Consider the following 19,727-nt stretch of genomic DNA (forward strand, 5'->3'; position numbering starts at 1 on the left):
GGTGGAAGACCCTTCATAAATGTGCCTTCATCCCTCTTCATTTCATCTCATTTGCCAAATATGCATTCTTGAATAGGAATGGTTTGGAGGGATATGGGTCAAGTTTAGTTTGAGAACATAGTTGGTGTGGGCTGGTTTGACCAACGGGTCTGTTTCCGTGCTGTATGACTCTATGACTCCATTTCGGATGCTTTTCTGCAAGAAAGGCCATTGAGTACATGAGTTGGGAGGTCATGTTGTTGCTGTACAGGACACTGGGTAGGCCACTGTTGGAATATTGCGTGCCATTCTAGTCTCCTTCCTATTGGAAAGATGTTGTGAAGCTTGAATGGGTTCAGAAAAGATTTACAAGGATGTTGCCAGGGTTGGAGGATTTGAGATCTAGGGAGAGGTTTTCCCTGGAGCATCGGAGGCTGAGGGATGACCTTATTGATGTTTATAAAATCATGAGGGGCATGGGCAGGATAAACTGACAAGGTCTTTTCCCTGGGGTAGGGGAGTCCAGAACTAGAGGGCATAGGTTTAGGGTGAGAGGGGAAAGATATAAAAGAGACCCAAGGGGAAACATTTTCATGCAGAGGGTGGTGTGTGTATGGAATGAGCTGCCAGAGGAAGTGCTGGAGCCTGGTGCAATTACAACATTTAAAAGGTATCTGGATAGGTATATGAATAGGAAGGGTTTGGAGGGATATGGGCCAAGTGCTGGCAAATGGGGCTAGATTAGGTTAGGATATCTGGTCGGCACGGATGAGTTGACCAAAGGGTCTGTTTCTGTGCGGTACATCTCCATGACTCTGAAAGCTTTCAATAAATTCATGTTTTTTTGTTGTTCTCTGATGTAACAGCTCCTTGCTGGTCACAGATTTGAAATGGATGCTTGGTGATGCACACTTCATACAAGATGCTGCCAAGATCTTGTGAGCTGTCTTGTTCATGAAAATTAGACGAGATACATTTAGCTTTACTTAGAAACATAGAGAATAGGAGCAGGAGCAGGCTTATGGCCTAACCTTGATCTAAACACCATTTCTCTAATCTCTCCCCATACACCTTGACACCTTTTGCCTCTAGAAATCTATTTCTTTCTTAAATACTGTATCTTCAGTGACAACCTCCACTGCCTCCTTTGGTAGAGAATTCCACAGGTTCTTCAAATGAAGAAATACCTGCTCATCTCGGGCCAGAATGGTGTATTGCATATCCTGAGAAGGTGACACCCCTTCCACATCCCTGGCCAAGGGTAACGTTATTGCTCCATCCAGTCCTCGTACGTTTCAATGAGGATTAAAAGATAAAATGAGGGTCTATGTCTAAATCTGATTATATTCCAAACTGGTGTGAAAGGAGCAATGGGGCCCAACTTGAGTAACTTGGGAAGTTGTAACATTGAGAAGACATGATTCAGGTGTAGGAAAGGAAGAAAGGATTGCCTTTTATTTCCCAGGAAGTGTGTGTTGCAGCAGGGATCGCAAGGAGGGAATAGAAAAAAAATCAGGATTTGGGAAGTTTTGATTTACAAGTTGCATTGCTCAGGCTGGTGTCATCCTGTGCCATGAGTACTTGGTTGCTGCACAGCTCCCCCTTCCTCCCCTGGCAATGCAAGACGGCAGCATTGAAAGGGCTCCACGCTCAATTGCTAGAGAAAATGCTACTGTCTTGCAATGCCAAAAGCACCCAAACTCATGTTAGCAGATTGATACTGCGCCAGGACTATCATTTGGAGAGCCAGTGTGAACAAATGGGCTGAATGGACTCCTTTTGCACTTGAATAATTTCTGTGGTTCAGAGAACTCCATGCTTAGTTTCAAGGGATAGTAAATGAGGCAATTGATTGTCCCTTGAAGGCAAGGATCAAGAGGTGTGATGTGGCTGTTATATCCATAAAAGTGTAATTGTACTGGACTTCATTTAGGCCCAAGGACAGTGGACTCAATCCCCTTTTACACATTCTGAATTGGATTTGTTTCTGTAAGCACTGTTCCCACAAATGGACGAAATATTCCAAATGTGATATTGACTATTTTAATTCATGTCATTGTTACCTGGACACAAACAGGTTGAAGTCCAGTGCAGAGACCAGTTAACGTTATACTTCTAATGAGATCTTAGTGCAGCACCTAACTTCATCACGTGGTTTGAGTGAAAGCGGGACACTGTCTTCCCGTTCCAGAAGTCAGCTGGGTTGGAAAGATCCCATCGCACTCTGCAGGGGCAGAGCAAGCTAACTTTTCCTGAAACATTCCCCACCCCCTCAATACACAGCAACAGAACTTCCAGAAACTTGATGGCTACAATCATAATGTTGACTGGAGAGGTTGGTGCAGTGTTATTGTCACGAGACTGCTAACGCAGAAACCCCAAGCTGCACCAACATTCCTGAGGACACTGACACTGAAATCCATATATTAAGTTATTCATTTGTGTGATAAGACAGACCATCTTTTTTGGCTTGCCAACAGCATCTTGTTAGTACTGAACACTACTTGTTGCTCAAAGCTTTCAGCTGCCTCACCCACCCCAGGCAACCTGAAGGAGACCCAGGCACATTCCACGTGGTGTTCATGACTTAATCCATACACAGCAGAAAGATGATCTGATCAGGGTGGTCATTATCCTGCAGGATGTCTATGTCACCATCAACATCAAGCTTGGAGAATGAACAAGGCTGCTGACAAAGCCAATTGCACAGTGTGTAGATCTGTAGAACTCCCAACCTGTGTATTGACCAGTGAATGTAGGTTTGCAGTGGTACAGTACCTCTGAGCAAGTCATCAGCTAAGACATCGAGGCAAGATTACAGGTCTATATTGGGCAATATCCTCCAAGTGGTTAGTCCGTTGTTTTATCTGAAGATCCTTTAATCTCCTGAATGTCTTTTGCACAGGAGTTGTTCACAGAATCACAGAATGGTTATGGCACAGAAAGAGTCCATTTAGCCCATTGTGCCTGTACTGGTTCTTCAGATGAGCGTTATTACCTTGTGCCAATCTCCTGCCCTTTCCCCATGCCCCTGCACACTATTTCTACCCAAATAATCATCCAATGCCTTCCTGAATGCCTCAAATAAACCTCTTAATATCAGCTTTTTAGCCTTCTGTTTATGTTGGCATGCTACGTGTAAGTTCATGGAACAGTATAGCACAGCAACAGGCCCATCGGCCCACCATGTCTACGCCAACTTGGTGCCACTCTAAAGTAATCCAATTTGCCTGCATATGGTCTGTATCCCTCTACTCTCAGCCTCTTCACATGTCTGTCGAAATACCTCGTAAGTATTTCTATTGGGCCCACCTCCCCTGGCAGCACATTCCAAGCACCTCTGCATAAAAATAAAATTGCCTCTGGTTTTAATTTTTCTCCACTCACTTTAAACCTATGTCCCATAGTATTTGACATTTCTCCCCTGGGGAAAACACTCCAACTGTCTACCCTGTTACCACCTCTCATAATTTTATATGCTTCTATCAGGTCACCTTTCAGCCTCTGAAGCTCCAGTGAAAACACCCCAAGTTTGTCCAACCTCTCCTTATAGCTAATACACTCCAATCCAGGCAAGATCCTGGTAAACCTCTTTCATACTCTTTCTAAAGCCTCCACATCCTTCATATAGTGTGGCGACCAGAACTCCACACCATACTCCAAACATGGCCAAACTTGATTTGCCAAACTTCATACTCAATGCTCTGACCACTGAAGGCAAACATGCAGTAAGCCTTCTTTACCACCTTATCCACTTGTGTTGCCATTTTCAAGGAGCTATGGACTTACACCCCTAGATCCCTCTGTATATCAATACTCCTAAGGGTCCTACCATTTACTATCTACTTTCCTCTCACATTTGACCTCCATTATGCATCACCTCACGCTTGTCAGATTAAACTCCATCTGTAATTTCTCTATCCAACTTTCCAGCTAGTCTATATCATTTGACAACCTTCCTTGCCACTTACAAGTCCAACAATTTTCATGTCATCTGCAAATTTACTCATCAGACTATCTACATTATCATCTAAATCCTTTATATATGTCACAAGCAAAAGTGGTCCCAGTACTGATTCTTGAGATACACCAGTGGCCACAGACCTCCAGTCGGAAAAGCACCTTTCTTTAGCTATCCTCTGTCTATCCCGAAGCCAATTTTGTACCAAATTACCAACTCACCATAGATCTCATGTGACATAACTGTCTGGACCAGCCTACCATAAGGCACTTTGCCAAATGCCTTAGCAAAATCCATGTAGACCACATCCACTCCCCACTCTCATCAATCATTACTTCTTCAAAAAACTCAATCAAATGTTTGAGACAAGACTCCCCCCTCTCCGCATAAAGGTTTGCTGACTATCCCCATTAAGTTCATTCATTTCCAAAAGTGACTAAATCCTGTCACTAAGAATATTCTCCAACAATTTCCTGAACACTGATGTAAGGCTCACAGCTGATAATTTCCTGGATTATCCCTATTCCCCTTCATAAACTAAGGAACAACATTAGTTATTCTCCATCTTCTGGGACCTTGCCCGTGGCTAAAGGGGATGCAAAGATCTCTGTCAAGACCCAGCAGTTTCCTCTCTGTTTCCCTCAGTGTCCTCGGTTCCATCCCATCAGGCCTTGGGGACATACCTGCTTCAATGCTTTTCAAGACACCCAACACCTCCTTCATCCAGGGCTTCGTCTGGAGGCTCACTGAAGATGTTACCTCATATGGTGACAAAACGTCTGAAAATGAACCTTCCAGCTCAGCGAGCAAACCTACATCCAACACCTCCTCATATCAATTTTGACATGCCCTAGAACATTAGCATATCCCTCCCTACCTCACCATCCATAACGTCCTTCTCCTTGGTGAATACCGATGCAAAGTATTTGTTAAGGACCTCACCCACCCCTCTGGCTCCACGCATAAATTCCCATCTTTGTCCTTGGATAGACTCATCCTTTCCTGAGCTTCTTCTTGCTCCCAATATACAAAATGCTTTTGGATTCTCCTTAATTTACGGACATTTCATGGCAATTTTTAGCCCTCCAGATTCCTTGTGTAAGTTTTTTCCTGTTATATATGCTTCCTTTCTCATCTTGAGTAATTTTTCACTATCTCTTGTCATCCAGAGTTCCCAAATTTTGCCATCTTTATGTTTTATTCTCACAGGAACATGCTGGTCCCTGACTCTGTTCAGCTGGCCTTTAAAAGACTCCCACATAGTAGATATGAATTTACCATCAAACAACCTCCCCAATCTAATTTCTCCAGTTCCTGCCTAATGATGTTGTAATTAGCCTTCATCTTACTGTCACACGAGGACTAGTCTTATCCTTATCCATTATTATCTTAAAACATATGGAATTATGATCACTGTTTCCAAAATGCTCCCCCACTGAAACATCAATTAGCTGGCCTGAGTCATTCCCCAATACCAGCCCCTTCCCTAGTTGGACTATCTACATATTATTTCCACCTAGCAACCATCTAGATGCACCTAACAAATTCTGCTCTATCTAAGCCCCGGGAAGTTAAATCACCCGCTAAAACAAGACTGTTGTCTTTACATCTTTCCCTGGTCTGCTTACATATCTATTTCTCTATCACCTGCTGGATATTGGGGGATGTATGGTATAATCCCATCACTGTGACTGCACCTTCCTTATTCCTGATTTCTACTCATACTGCCTCATTGGATGAGCCCTGGAAGGTATCCTTCCTGAGATAAAAACAGAAATTGTTGGCAAAGCTCAGCAGGTCTGGCAACATCTGTGGGAAGAAATCAGAATTAATGTTTCAGATCTGGTGACTCTTCACAGTGTCCTCTCTCAGTGCAGCCTTCATAGTCTCCTTAACCACTAATGCAACTCCTTTTCCATCCCTCTCTATCATGCCTGAAACATCAAAACCCTGGAATCTTGAGCTGCCAGTCTTACCCTTCTCTCAATCAAGTTTCTGTTATGGCTACATTGTAATGCCATGTACTAATCCAGGCTCCTCTGCCTTGCCTGTTATACTCCTCGAATTAAAAGAAAAACATTTTAGACTGTCAGTCTCGCCATGGATAGATTCTGTTGCTCATCCGTGATACAATTGCCTTTTTCCTGTCTGGGTTTGCCTGTGATTCTTCCTGGTTTCCTCTTCTAGAACAATCTAAACAACTTTCTCTGAAGTCAGATCATCTTTTGACTGTAATAAATCTGACAAAATGTCATTGTTAATTCCAACAACAATTTTGGTCTCTTATGAATTCTAATTTCAAAGCTCCATTGTTATAATTTTCCACTAATTTATAGAGATAATTAATCAAATTATCAATGGATTCCCCAGATACTGAACTCTTCCGTTAAATGTTGCTCTTTTGAGAATGTTTTGTATTCTCAGATTATAGTAATTGTGTAATTCTTGTAGAACTTCTTCAAAATGACTTGTGCTAGCTTTTGTTTTTTTGGTGATTTATAACATTATCAACTTATCATTTAGTACATACGTTTGAAGCAATTATATATCGAAGTAATTGTTTTCTCCAAGATGTCCAATCCTGTTTTCTCTTTGGCCCTTCTCTGATATTAGACTGTTTAGAAGTCATTATTTCTCCTGCAATTTCTTTCTAATGTGATTATTTGTTCTTATTATTTTAAAGCTTTTGAAGTATCTCTATCTCAATCATGAATTTTTTCTCTTTGAAGATTTTGATATTTTCCACTCATTTCTGGATGTGGGCAACACTGGCTGGGCCAAGATGTTTTGCCTATTCCCCCTTGACCTTAAGAACTGGGAATGAGCAGTAAGTGCTAGCCTATGCAATGACACCCATTGCCCAAGAGCAAATAAAAAGTCTTCTGTAAGTAACAAATTTCTTTGTTTTAAAACTTTAAAACAATACTATATAGCAAAGATGTATTCTTTTACTTCATTTAGCAATTTTAGTTCTTTGAAATTGTCATGCCGTATTCCTGTCAAGATTAGAGTGGTGCTGGGAAAGCACAGCAGGTCAGGCAGCATTAGGGGAGCAGGAAAATTGACGTTTTGGGCAAAAGCCCTTCATCAGGAATGAAGGGTTTTTGCCTGAAACTTCGATTTTCCTGCTCCTCAGATGCTGCCTGACCTGCTGTGCTTTTCCAGCACCACTCTAATCTTGACTCTAATCTCCAGCATCTGCAGTACCCACTTCCGCCATGCTGTATTCCTGCACTGTCCATGATGTTTTTTTTAAATTCGCTCATGGGATTTGGGCATCACATTTATTGCCCACCCCTAATTGCCCTTGAGAAGGTGGTGGTGAGCTGCCTTCTTGAACTGCTACATACCATGTGCTGTAGGTAGGTAGACCCACAATGGGAGGAAATTCCAAGATTTTGACTCAGCGACACTGAAGGAACAGTGATATACTGTATGTCCAAGTAAGAATGAAGTTAGAAGTTGCACAACACCATTACACCATGTTATGTGTTTTGGTAATTATCTCTCTGCCTTAATTAATCAGATTGTAGATCATCCTTTCATTTGCTATTCAACTGTTGGCACTTTACTCACACCATCTGACACTTTTTAACACCTGCAGAGACTTGTTATTCAGCCTGTCAACACTCCACGCACACTCGCCTGACACTCTTAACTACCTGGAATTATCTTGCAATTATCTCTCCGCCCATAAATTCTGTGCCAGTGTGCTTCCCTCCACTTCACCAGCTGAAGGAGCAGCACTCCGAAACTATATGATTTCAAATAAACCTGTTGGACTATAACCTGGTGTCGTGTGATTTCTGACTTTGCCACCCCAGACCAGCACCAGCACCTTCACATCAAGTCAGGATGGGGACTGGCTTGGAGAGGAACTTGCAGGGGGTGGTGCTCCTATGTATCTGCTGCCCTTGACCCTCCAGATGGATTTGGAATGTTGGAAGGTCCTGTCTAACGGTACTTGGTGAATTTCTGCAGTGCATTTTATAGATTGTACACAATACTGCTTTGAGCATGATTGGTGAAGAGAATGGATTTTAGTGGTTGTGGCTCAAACCCAGCAGGATACTTTGTCTGTGATGGTGTCAAGTTTTTTGAGTGTTCCTGGAGCTGCACTCATCTAAGGTTTCAAGACCCTCTATGGCTATCCCATGCCACCACATCCATAAACCCTCCAGCCCTCCATTCCTTCAAAACCTGGTTATAAGAACATATGAAATAGGAAACTTTTGGACTGGGATTTCTTGTGACTACAAAGATACTGAGGAGCTGATGATTTCCTGTATAACAGCAAGCCACCTCCTGAAGACTATATTCCAAACCGCAAACGACTAACTTGTGCCTTGTAGATGGTGAATGGGCTTCAGAGAGTTAATTGCTGCAGCATTCCAAGCTTCTGACTTGCTCTTGTAGCCACAGTATTTATATGGCAAGTCCAGTTGAGTTTCTGGTCAGGATGTTAAGAGAGGAGGATTCAGTGAGGGTAACACAATTGAATGTCAAAGAATATTGGTACATTGTCTCTTATGGTGGTGTCATGTTCTCCATTATTTTCAATTCCAGATTGATTTATTGAATTTAAGTTCTCTCAGCTGCCATGGCGAGTTTTCATAGATAGATAGAATCCCCACAATGTGGAAACAGGGCATTTGGTCCAACAAGTCCATACCGACCCTCCGAACAGTAACCCATCCAGCCCCATTCCCCAACCATATTATTCTATATTTACTTCTGACTGATGCACCTAACCTACACATCCCTGAACATTATGGGCAATTTAGCATGGCCAACTCACCTAACCTGCACATCTTTGGATTGTGGGAGGAAACCGGTGCAACCGGAGGAAACCTACACAGACACAGGGAGAATATGCAAACTCCACACAGGCAGTTGCTCAAGGTTGTGAGGCAGCAGTGCTACCCACTAGGCCACCATACCGCCCAGGACTTCCTTGGCTTAGCCCAAGGAAGGCAACATTATACTGTGAAATCACATCTGTGCTTCAGAAATGCCTGTCTGCCTCCCTTATCACGATTATTTCTATGACTTTCCTCTCCCTTGGCCCTTGGCTCTGATGTACACTCAAGTTTTAACTCTGTCACCAGAGGATTAGCCTCTGGATTACTAGTCCAGTACCATTTCCCCAGAAACATGTACCTAATTGTTATGATGTCGTAAATTACAATTGACTAAGAAAAGAACAACTTCGCATTAAGACTCAGTTGCGACTGTTTCTCGACCATTGTAACCCAAATAAGCCCTTAGAGTAAGTCAGGGGAACGAGACTTGTGGCAGTGTCCTTCTCCCTACAAATAGCTTAGCACAATTCTCATAAAACTCCAAAGTGACATTCCCAAATTACACTTCTCTGTAATTTCACAGCTGGCCATTATTATTCCATATGGGATTCACACCTCCTACCAGCTGGTATTCAGCAGGTACAGTAGCAAATTTATAACGCATTCCTAAAATTGAATAAATTGTTTCCCATGAACAGGAAACAGATGTCCATTCGGCAATCAGACCTGTTCTGCAGGTATCATTCACATTTACATTGCGAGAGGGGATTGCATTGAGTTCAAGTTGGTCTTAACCCTTTTTAAGTGAGTGGATGATATGTTTTATTCACTCTTGGTCTTGAGACATGGGCATCGCTGGCTGGGCCAGCATTTTAGCCCGTCCCTAGTTGCCCCTTGAGAAGGTGGTGGTGAGCTGCCTCCTTGAACCGCTGCAGTCTACATGTGTAGGTTGGCCCACAATGCCCTTGGAGAGGGAATTCCAGGATTGTGACCCAGCGACAGTGAAGGAATGGAGTTATATTTCTAAGTCAGGATGGGGAGTGGCTTGGAGGGGAACTTGAAGTTGGTGGTGTTCCCATGTATCTGCTGACCCTGTCCTTCGAGATGGAAGTGGTCATCAGTTTGGAAGGTTCTGTCTAATTTCTGCAAAGTACATAGTACATACTGCTGCTACTGAGAGTCAGTGGTGGAGGGAATAGATGTTTGTGGATGTGGTGCCAATCAAGTGAGCTGCTTTGTCCTATATGGTTTCAAGCTTCTTGATTGTTATTGAGGCTGCACCCATCCAGTCACGTAGGGAGTATTCCATAATGATCCTTAGTTGTGTCTTGTAGACAGTGGACAGGCTTTGGGGAGTCAGGAAATGAGTTTCTCTGCATAGTATTCTTAGCCACTGATCTGCTTTTGTAGCCATTGTGTTTGTATATAGGCATTGAATCCCTACATTGCAGAAAGAGGCCATTTGGCCCATCGAGTCTGCATTGACCAGTTGAAGAACATCCCACCCAGACATAGCCCTCAATCCTATCGTGTTATCCACAGTTAGCATGGTCAGTCCATCTGACCTGCATATTTTTGACTGTGGGAGGAAATCGGAGCACCCAGAGGAAACCCACACAGGCACAGGGAGAATATGCATTCTCTACAATATTAGAATAGCTATGATACAGAAGTGCAAACCACTATGCTACCTAAATTGCGAATCCAGGTCAATAGTAACCACAGGATTGTTGGAGATTTGGTGATGGTCATAGCCTGGCATTTGTGTGGTGTGAATGCTACTTGTCACTTGCCAGCCCAAATCTGGATATTGTCCAGATCTTGCTGCATTGGAACATAGACTGCTTCAGTACCTGAGGAATCATGAATGGTGCTGAACATTAATCAATCATCAATGTACATCTGACCATATGAGGAAAGGAAGGTCAATGATGAAGCAGCTGAAGATGGTTGGGCTGAGGACACTACCCTGAGGAACTCCTGCAGAGATGTCCTGGAGCTGAGATGACTGACTTCCAACAACTACAGCCATCTTCCTATGCAATAGGTATGACTTCAACCACCAGAGAGTTTGCCTCCTGATAGGGGGCATTTTGTTAGGGCTCCTTGATGTCGAATGCAGCCTTGATGTCAAGGGCTATCCCTCTCCCCTCCCCTCTGGAACTCCGCTCTTTTGTCCATGTTTGAACCGAGGTTGTAACGAGGTCAGGAGCTGAGTGACCCTGGCAGAACGCAAACTGAGTAGGTTATTGCTGAGCAGGTGCTGCTTGATAGCACTGTTGATGACACCTTCCATCACTTTACTGATGATTGAGAGGAGACTGATGGGATGGTAATTGGTCAGGTTGGATTTGTCCTGTTTTCTACATTTTCCACATTGTCAGGTCAATGACAGCGTTGTAACTGTACTGGAACAGCTTGGTTAGGAGGGCAGCAAGATTTGGAAAACAAGTTTTCAGTACCATTGCTAGAATGTTGTCAGGGCCCATAACCTTTGCAGTATCCACTGCCTCTGACTGTTTCTTGATATTACATGGAGAGAATCGAATTGGCTGAAGACTGGTATCTATAATGCTAGTGACCACAGGAGGGGACCAAGATGGATCTCCTGGCTTGATGGTAATGGTTGAGTGGAGTATATGCTGTGTGGGCCATGTGGTTACAGATTCTGCTGGAGTACAATTCTGCTGATGTTGATGGCCCACAGCGCCTCATGGATGCCCAGTTTGGAGTTGTTAGACCTATTTGAAGTTTGTCCCATGATAAAAGGTATTCTCAATGTTAAGGTGGGTCTTTGTCCAGAAGCAGAATGCCATAGAACATAGAACATTACAGCGCAGTACAGGCCCTTTGGCGCTTGATGTTGCGCCGACCTGTGGAACCAATCTGAAGTCCATCTAACCTACACTATTTCATTTTCATCCATATGCCCATCCAATGACCATTTAAATGCCCGTAAAGTTGGTGAGTCTACTAGTTGCAGGCAGTGCGTTCCATGCCCCTACTAATCTCTGAGTAAAGAAACTACCCCTGACATCTGTTCTATATTCATCACCCCTCAATTTAAAGTTATGTCCCCTCATGCTAGCCATCACAATCCTCAGAAAAAGGCTCTCACTGTCCATCCTATCTAACCCTCTGATTATCTTATATGTCTCAATTAAGCCACCTCTCAACCTTCTTCTCTCTAACAAAATTAAGTCCCTCAACCTTTCCTCCATACCAGGCAACATTCTAGTAAATCTCCTCTGAACCCTTTCCAAAGCTTCCACATCCTTCCTATAACGCGATGACCAAAGATGTATGTAATACTCCAAGTGCAGCCGCACCTGAGTTTTGTACAGCTGCAGCATGACCTCATGGTTCCGAAACTTGATCCCTTTACTAATAAAACCTAACACATAACATGCCTTCTTAACAGTCCTATCAACCTGGGTGGCATGTTGAGGGAACTATGTACATGGACACCGAGATCTCTCTGCTCATCTACACTCCCAAGAATCTTACCATTAGCCCAGTACTCGGCATTCCTGTTACTCCTTCCAAAGTGAATCACCTCACACTTTTCCACATTAAACTCTATTTGCCACCTCTCAGCCCAGCTCTGCAGCTTATCTATATCCCTCTGTAACCTACAACATCCTTTAGCACTATCCACAACTCCAATGACCTTAGTGTCATCCGCAAATTTACTAATCCATCCTTCTAAGCCTCATTGAAGTCGTTAATAAAAATAACAAACAGCAGTGGCCCCAAAACAGATCCTCGCGGTACACTACTAGCAACTGGACTCCAGGATGAACATTTCCCATCAACCACCACCCTCTGTCTTCTTTCAGCAAGCCAATTTCTGATCCAAACCATTAATCCCATACCTTCATATTTTGTGCAATAGCCTATCATGGGGAACCTTATCAAACGCCTTACTGAAATCCACATACACCACATCAACCGCTTTACCCTCATCCACCTGTTTGGTCACCTTCTCAAAGAACTCAATAAGGTTTGTGAGGCATGACCTACCCTTCACAAAACCGTGTTGACTATCCCTAATCAACTTATTCCTTCCAAGATGGTTATACATGGACTGGGGTGGACAAAGTCAAAAGTCACACTACACCAGGTTATGGTCCAACAGTGTATTTGAAATCCCAAGCTTTCGGAGCACCAGGTGAAATCTGAAGAAGGGGCAGCACTCTAAAAGCTTGTGATTGCAAATAAACCTGTTGGACTATAACCTGGTGTTGGTGTTGTGTGTCTTTGTACTAAGTTAAGTGTGGGTAAGGCAGGTCCACTTTTCCCAGGATTTGACTCCATCACTGAAATTGAAAGACCTAAAGGTGCTCACAGCATTAAATATTTCTAATTATTCATGTGTGGGATTGGGCAGCATAGGCTGGGCCAGCATTAATTTCCCGTCCCTAGTTGCCCATGAGAAGATGGTGGTGAACTAGCTTCTTGAACAGCTGCAGTGCACAAGCTGCAGGTAGACCCACAGTGACCCATGATTCAGGGATTCAGTGACACTGAAGGAACTGGTATATAATTCCAAGTGCTCCACAGGGCACATTTAACTGCTGCCCTTTTCCCCTGGGAAATCCCACCCTCTGAGCTGAGAGCCAGGCAAACGTTAGCAACTCCCGTGTTCACCAATGCCTCCAGACGTGATGACTGGGCTGTTCACTGGGAATCAGTGAGGAAAAAAGGGGGTCGTTGGAAGTGGGGTTTGCAATCTGGGGCTGGGAGTGCTGAAGTGGGCAGCAGGCTCAGAGGAAAGGAAGGGTACCTTCCTCAGATACAGAGAGTCAAACTGGTACTGAGCATTTTAGAATGAGTGTTCCTCTGTTCCTCTCAAAAAGCAGTCAGGCTGCAAGCTAACCCAATGGGACAAACTCCCCATGAGGTGAGTATCCAGTCTGCCGCTGGACGAAAATCAGGGCCATCACTGGGCATAACTTACCCACTTAATGGCCTCACTTACCACAAACCTTGCCCACAAACCTTGCAGCCCTGAACTTTATTGGAGAGAAGTGAGAGGCGATGGGATCTTCACTCTCCTGCTCAATCTCTTCGGCACCAGATTCACCCAAACACCACCACTCATTCAAACTTTGCCCATTTACTTAATCGATCAAAATCCCATTGGAATGTTTTTCTGCATCTAGACTGTTTGCAATATCTGTCCATATGTCATCACTAGACTTTAATATGTTTCTGTTAACACCATTATCTAATTCATTAATAAGTTCAGGGAGTCACTGAAGCCTGAGTTTAGACTCCTGCAGGGTACCATTAGTTACATCCTGCCCATTACAGCACCTACTCATTATCCCTACTCTCTCTTCCCTCCACTTAACCTATTAACCAATCAGGTCAACAATTTGCCTTCACTTCTATGAGCATCCACTTATGAGGACTTTATCAAATACCTTTTAGAAGCTCACATTTACAATATCCATAGACATTCAACTGTTCACTACTTTATTTACCTCCTCAAAAGTGTAATCAGGATCCTCAGATATGACCTACAAATCCAAGTTGGCTCTCTCTGACCAGCTGGGAATTTTTAAGCTGTTCATTCACTGTATCTTTAATTATAGACTCTAGCAATTTTCCAACAACAGATGTTTGACTAACTGGTCTATAATTCCCTATTTCACTCTCTCACCTGTCTTAAATAGCAGAGTGACATGTGTGTTTTTTTTCAGACTAACGATGACTGAAGATCCTGAACTGAGAGAGCTGTGGAAGATTATGATTGGGACATCTGCAACGTCCTCACCTGCTTCATCAACAACAACTTGGATCTTTATAACCTCGTCCAACATAACGAAATGTATCACTGCAAAAGGGACCTGTTTCCAGAGTCTTTCATCTTGTATTGATCAGGGTAAAATGCAAGAATTCCAAATCTCAGGTGATCACAACAATTTATATTCCTGGAGGAAAGGCTAGTAACATCTCATCGCTGCATGTTCCCAGTGTTCCGTGCAACATCATTCATTTCACACCCTAAACGTCTCACTTTCTGGCCCTTACAAAGAAAATGTGTACACCATCTCTTCAAGAGCTCAAAGCATTCTAGAGTTAGAGAGCCAAATAGTTGCTAGTGGTTACGCACCAGCTGGTTTTGTAACAGTTTCTACCCTACTGTTGTTAGAATACTGAATGGACTCACAAACTCTTAACATTCGCTTGTACCTGTGTTTTTGTTTTTGCTGCTGTTTACCTATTATTTACTTATCGATGTTACTTAACTCTGTGATCTGCCTGTATTACTCGCAATACAAAGCTTTTCACTGTGCCTCGGTACACGTGACAATAAATTCAATTCAATTCAATTCATCATTTGCCTCCCCTAGCTAGGTAGGCACTGCCTGGGAAGGTAGTGGAGGCCAGAAAGTTTACAACCTTTGAAAAGTATTTGGGTGAGTACTTCAAATATGATAACATTCAAAGATATGGGATTTTTGCAGGAAATTAGGATTAGCACACTTTTATTGGTAGTTATGTCGGTGCAGAATTGATGAGCTGAAGGGTCTGTTCCTTGCTGTCTGACTCAATGAATCTATGAAGCTGCTTGAATACCTCACCTGTTTAGATTAGATTCGATTCGATTCCCTACAGTGCAGAAATAGGCCCTTCAGCCCAACAAGTTCACACCGACCCTCCAAAGAGTAACCCACCCAGACCCATTTCCCTCTGACTAATACATCTAACACTATGGGCAATTTACCATGGCCAATTCACCTGACCTGCACATCTTTGGACTGTGGGAGGAAACCGGACCAGCCGGAGGAAACCCGCACAGACACAGGGAGAATGTGCAATCTCCACACAGACAGTTACCCAAGGCAGAGAATCGAACTTGGGACCCTGGTGTTGTGAGTCAGCAGTGCTACCCACTGAGCCACCATGCTGGCCCATTGACTTGTGACTGTACATTTGGTGACTTTTGACCGCCCTCTGAAATGGCCTAGCAAATTCAGAGGCAATTAGAGAGGAATAAGTAATGCTCAGATTGCATGAAAAAATGTAATAAAAATGGTTAGGGACATGACTAGTTGTGTCCCTAAACCGTCATTGATAGTGTTCATGGAGAGATGGATAAGGGATATCCTCAAACAGACGTAACAGAATTAATTCTACATAAATACTCTCTTTTACTTATTAAACTTTAATTTATTTTCACATTTATAAAGGCCTGAATCCATAGGAATAAAGAATTTCTGCTCGTGATCTTTGAGCTGTGTTCTTAAACATCATGCTACATTAACAACAGTGACTTCATATGTCACAGGGTGGTGTGATGGCTCAGTGGTTAGCACTGTTACCTCACAGCACCAGAGACCTGTGGGGTGACTGTCTGTGTGGTGTTTGCACATTCTCCCCATGTCTGTGTGACTTCCCTCCCACAATCCAACGATGTGCAGTTTAGGTGAATTGGCCCTGTTAGCTTTGCATGTAGTGTTCAGGGATGTGTAGGTTAGGTGTATTAGTCTTGGGGAAATGTAGAGCAGTAGGGGAATGGGTCTGGGTGGGTTACTCTTCAGAGGGTGGACTTGTAGGGCTGAAAGACATGTTTCCACGCTGTAGGGATTCTATATCTATATCTAAATACATCGTTATGAACTGGACCTCACCCTTCATAACTTTGGCTTTGAAGCCTCCCATTTCCTTCAGACCAAAGGGGTAGCCATGGGCACCTGCATGGGCTCCAGCTATGCCTGTCTCTTTGTGGGATACATGAAACAATCCATCTTCTGCAGCTACAGTGGCACCATTCCCCACCTCTTCCTCCGCTACATCGATGACTGTATTGGTGCCACAGGAGGACGTGGGCCAGTTCATCAACTTCACTAACACCTTCCACACTGCCCTGAAGTTCACCTGGACCCTCCCTTCCTTTCCTGAACCGCTCTGTCTCTGGTGATCAACCCAACACAGACATCTATTTCAAACCCACTGACTCCCACAGCTACCAGGACTACACTTCCTCCCACCTCCATGCCCCTGTAAAAATGCTATCCCTTATTCCCAATTCCTCTGTCTCCACCATGTCTGCTCTCAGGACACTCCAGATGGCCTCCTATTTCCAGGTCCGCAATTTCCCTTCCCATGTAATCAAAATGCATCTCCTCCACTTCCAGCACCTCTGTCCTTAATCCCCACCCTCCAAGCACAACAAGGATGGAACCCCACCACACACCGTCCTCACCTTCCACGTCACAATATTTGGATATAACACATTATCCTCCGCCATGTCTGCTACCTACAATCAGAGTTTACCATCAGAGACATATTTCCCTCCCCACCCCTATCTGAGTTCCACAGAGACCATTCCTTTTGCAACTCCCTCATTAGGTCCACGCGCCCACTCCCCACTCGCACCAACTCTCGGCACCTTCCCCTGCTACTGTACAAGGTATAAAACCTGCACCAGCACATCCCCCCCTCACCTCCATCCAAGGTCCCAAAGGATCCTTCCACATCTGGCAGAGATTTACCTGTGCATCCAAACACCCATCCACTGCATCCATTGCTCCCAATGTGGTCTCCTGTACATTGGGGAGACAGAACGCCAACTCCCGGAGTGTTTCTGAGATCATCTCTGGGACACACGCACCAAACAACCCCACCACCCTGTGGCCAACCACGTTAACTCCTCTTCCTACTCTACCAAGAACATGCAAGCCCTGGGCTGCCTCCTCTGCCAAATCCTAACCACCCCACGACTGGAAGAACACCTCATCTTCTGCCTTGGGACCCTCCAATTTCATGGCATCAACATTGACTTCAGTAGTTTCCAAATCTCCCCACCTAATCCCAGATCCAACTTGGTGCTGCCCTCTTGAACTGCCCTCCCTGTCCATCTTCTTCCTACCTATCCACTCCATCCTCCCCACTGACCTATCAAAATCACCCTCCCATTTCCTTCTCCCTATCGCCTCCCCAGTTACCTGCACCCCCAGCCCCACCCCCAGCCCCCTATTTATCTCTCAGCTCCACTGCCCCCACATTCCTGATGAAGGACTTATGCCAGAAACATCGACTTTTCTGCTCCTTGGATTTTCCAGCACCACACTTTTTGACTCTGACTCTCCAGCATATGCAGTCCTCACTCTCTCTCATAATTATCAGTGAGGCAGCTTTGGGTCTGTTGTGATCACTGTTTATTGGTATATGTGCAAACAGTAAGTCAAATCAAATCAAATCAAATCACGCAAATAAAACAGCAGTAATTCACAAAGTAAGCGAATCTCCCAGGTGACTGTAGACAGCTCATGTGACTATTGGGAGAAGGACTCTTGAGCATGAAATGCTGGAGTTGCAATAGGTTCAAGTACAGGAAGAGTTGGTGAAGGGATTTGCAGATTTAGTGAGTCTTCAAAACATATCCCAATCAAACTGTAGATTCAGTACTCCATCGCGTGCACCTCAGTACAACTTGGGATCACGTCTGTCAAAGTAAAATAAGAAGCGAGGGAGGGGAAGGGAAGAAAGTAAGAAACAAACCTGTATCTGCGTTACTGCTGTAATGTAGCAGACCAGAAGACATTGGAGCAGGAGTAGGCCATTTAGCCCATCAGGTCCGCGCTGCCTTTCAATGAGATCATGGTTGATCTGACAATCCGCAACTTCACATTTTAGCCCCAAACATCCAATTCTCTTACTGATTAATAATCTTTCTAAAAATCAGCCGTGACTATACTTCACAATCAAACCCAAAAGCTCCCTGCGGCAAAGAATTACTACCATCCAAGAGCAGAAAATATTCCTCATTGTTAACCACATTCTGTGGGTCTGGAGTCACGTGTAGGCCAGACCAGGTAAGGATGGGCAGTTTCCTTCCCTAAAGGACATTAGTGAACCAGATGGGATTTTTCTGACAATTGACAACAGATTTGTGGTCACCATTAGACTCTTTAATTCCAGATTTTTATTGAATTCAAATTCGACCATGGCAAGTTTCAAACCCAGGTCCCCAGAACATTACCTGGGTCGCTAGATTAACAGTCCAGCGCTAATACCACTAGGTCATCACCTCTAGCAATTTCTGCTTTGGTTTCAGGTATTTAGGTTTTAAAGTTTCTGCCAGTGAATACACACTTATAAATTGGTGGGATTTTATCTTGAACCACTGCAGTCATTGACAATTTAAACGCACTGAGCTCTTTGTTAAGCCAGAACAGTTAGGATTCAATCAAGTTAATTATGATTTGATTTATTGTTGTCATACGTACCTAAGTACAGTGAAAACTTCTGTTTTGTGAGCAGCACAGGCAGATCATACCATATGAGGACAAATAGATCATAGGGTATTTGGACAGAGCAAGGCATTCAGGGTTACTGGAGGTGCACAACTCAGGATCAACATTAGATTTGAAATTAGAGAGGTCTATTCATCAGTGTAATGGCAGCAGGGAAGAAGCTGTTCTTGAACCTGTTGGCCCGTGTGTTTAAGCTTCTGTATCTTCTGCCTGACAGAAGAGTTTGGAAAAGCGCAGCAGGTCAGGCAGCATCCAAGGAACAGGAGAATTGACATTTCGGGCATAAGCCCTTCTTCAGGAATGAGGAGGGTGTGCCAAGCAGGCTAAGATAAAAGGTAGGGAGAGGGACTTGGGGGAGAGGTGTTGGGAATACAACAGGCGGAAGGAGGTTAAGGTGAGGGTGATAGGCCGGAGAGGGGGTGGGAGTGGAGAGGTCGGGAAGGAGATCGGCACGGTGGCACAGTGGTTAGCACTGCTGCCTCACAGCGCCAGAGAGCCGGGTTCAGTTCCCGCCTCAGGCGACTGACTGTGTGGAGTTTGCACGTTCTCTGCGTGGGTTTCCTCCGGGTGCTCCGGTTTCCTCCCACCATCCAAAGATGTGCAGGGTCAGGTGAATTGGCCATACTAAATTGCCCGTAGTGTTAGGTAAGGGGTAAATGTAGGGGTATGGGTGGGTTTCGCTTCGGCGGGTCGGTGTGGACTTGTTGGGCCGAA

This window comes from Chiloscyllium plagiosum, chromosome 1 (assembly GCF_004010195.1).
Source record: "Chiloscyllium plagiosum isolate BGI_BamShark_2017 chromosome 1, ASM401019v2, whole genome shotgun sequence".
NCBI lineage: Eukaryota > Metazoa > Chordata > Chondrichthyes > Orectolobiformes > Hemiscylliidae > Chiloscyllium > Chiloscyllium plagiosum.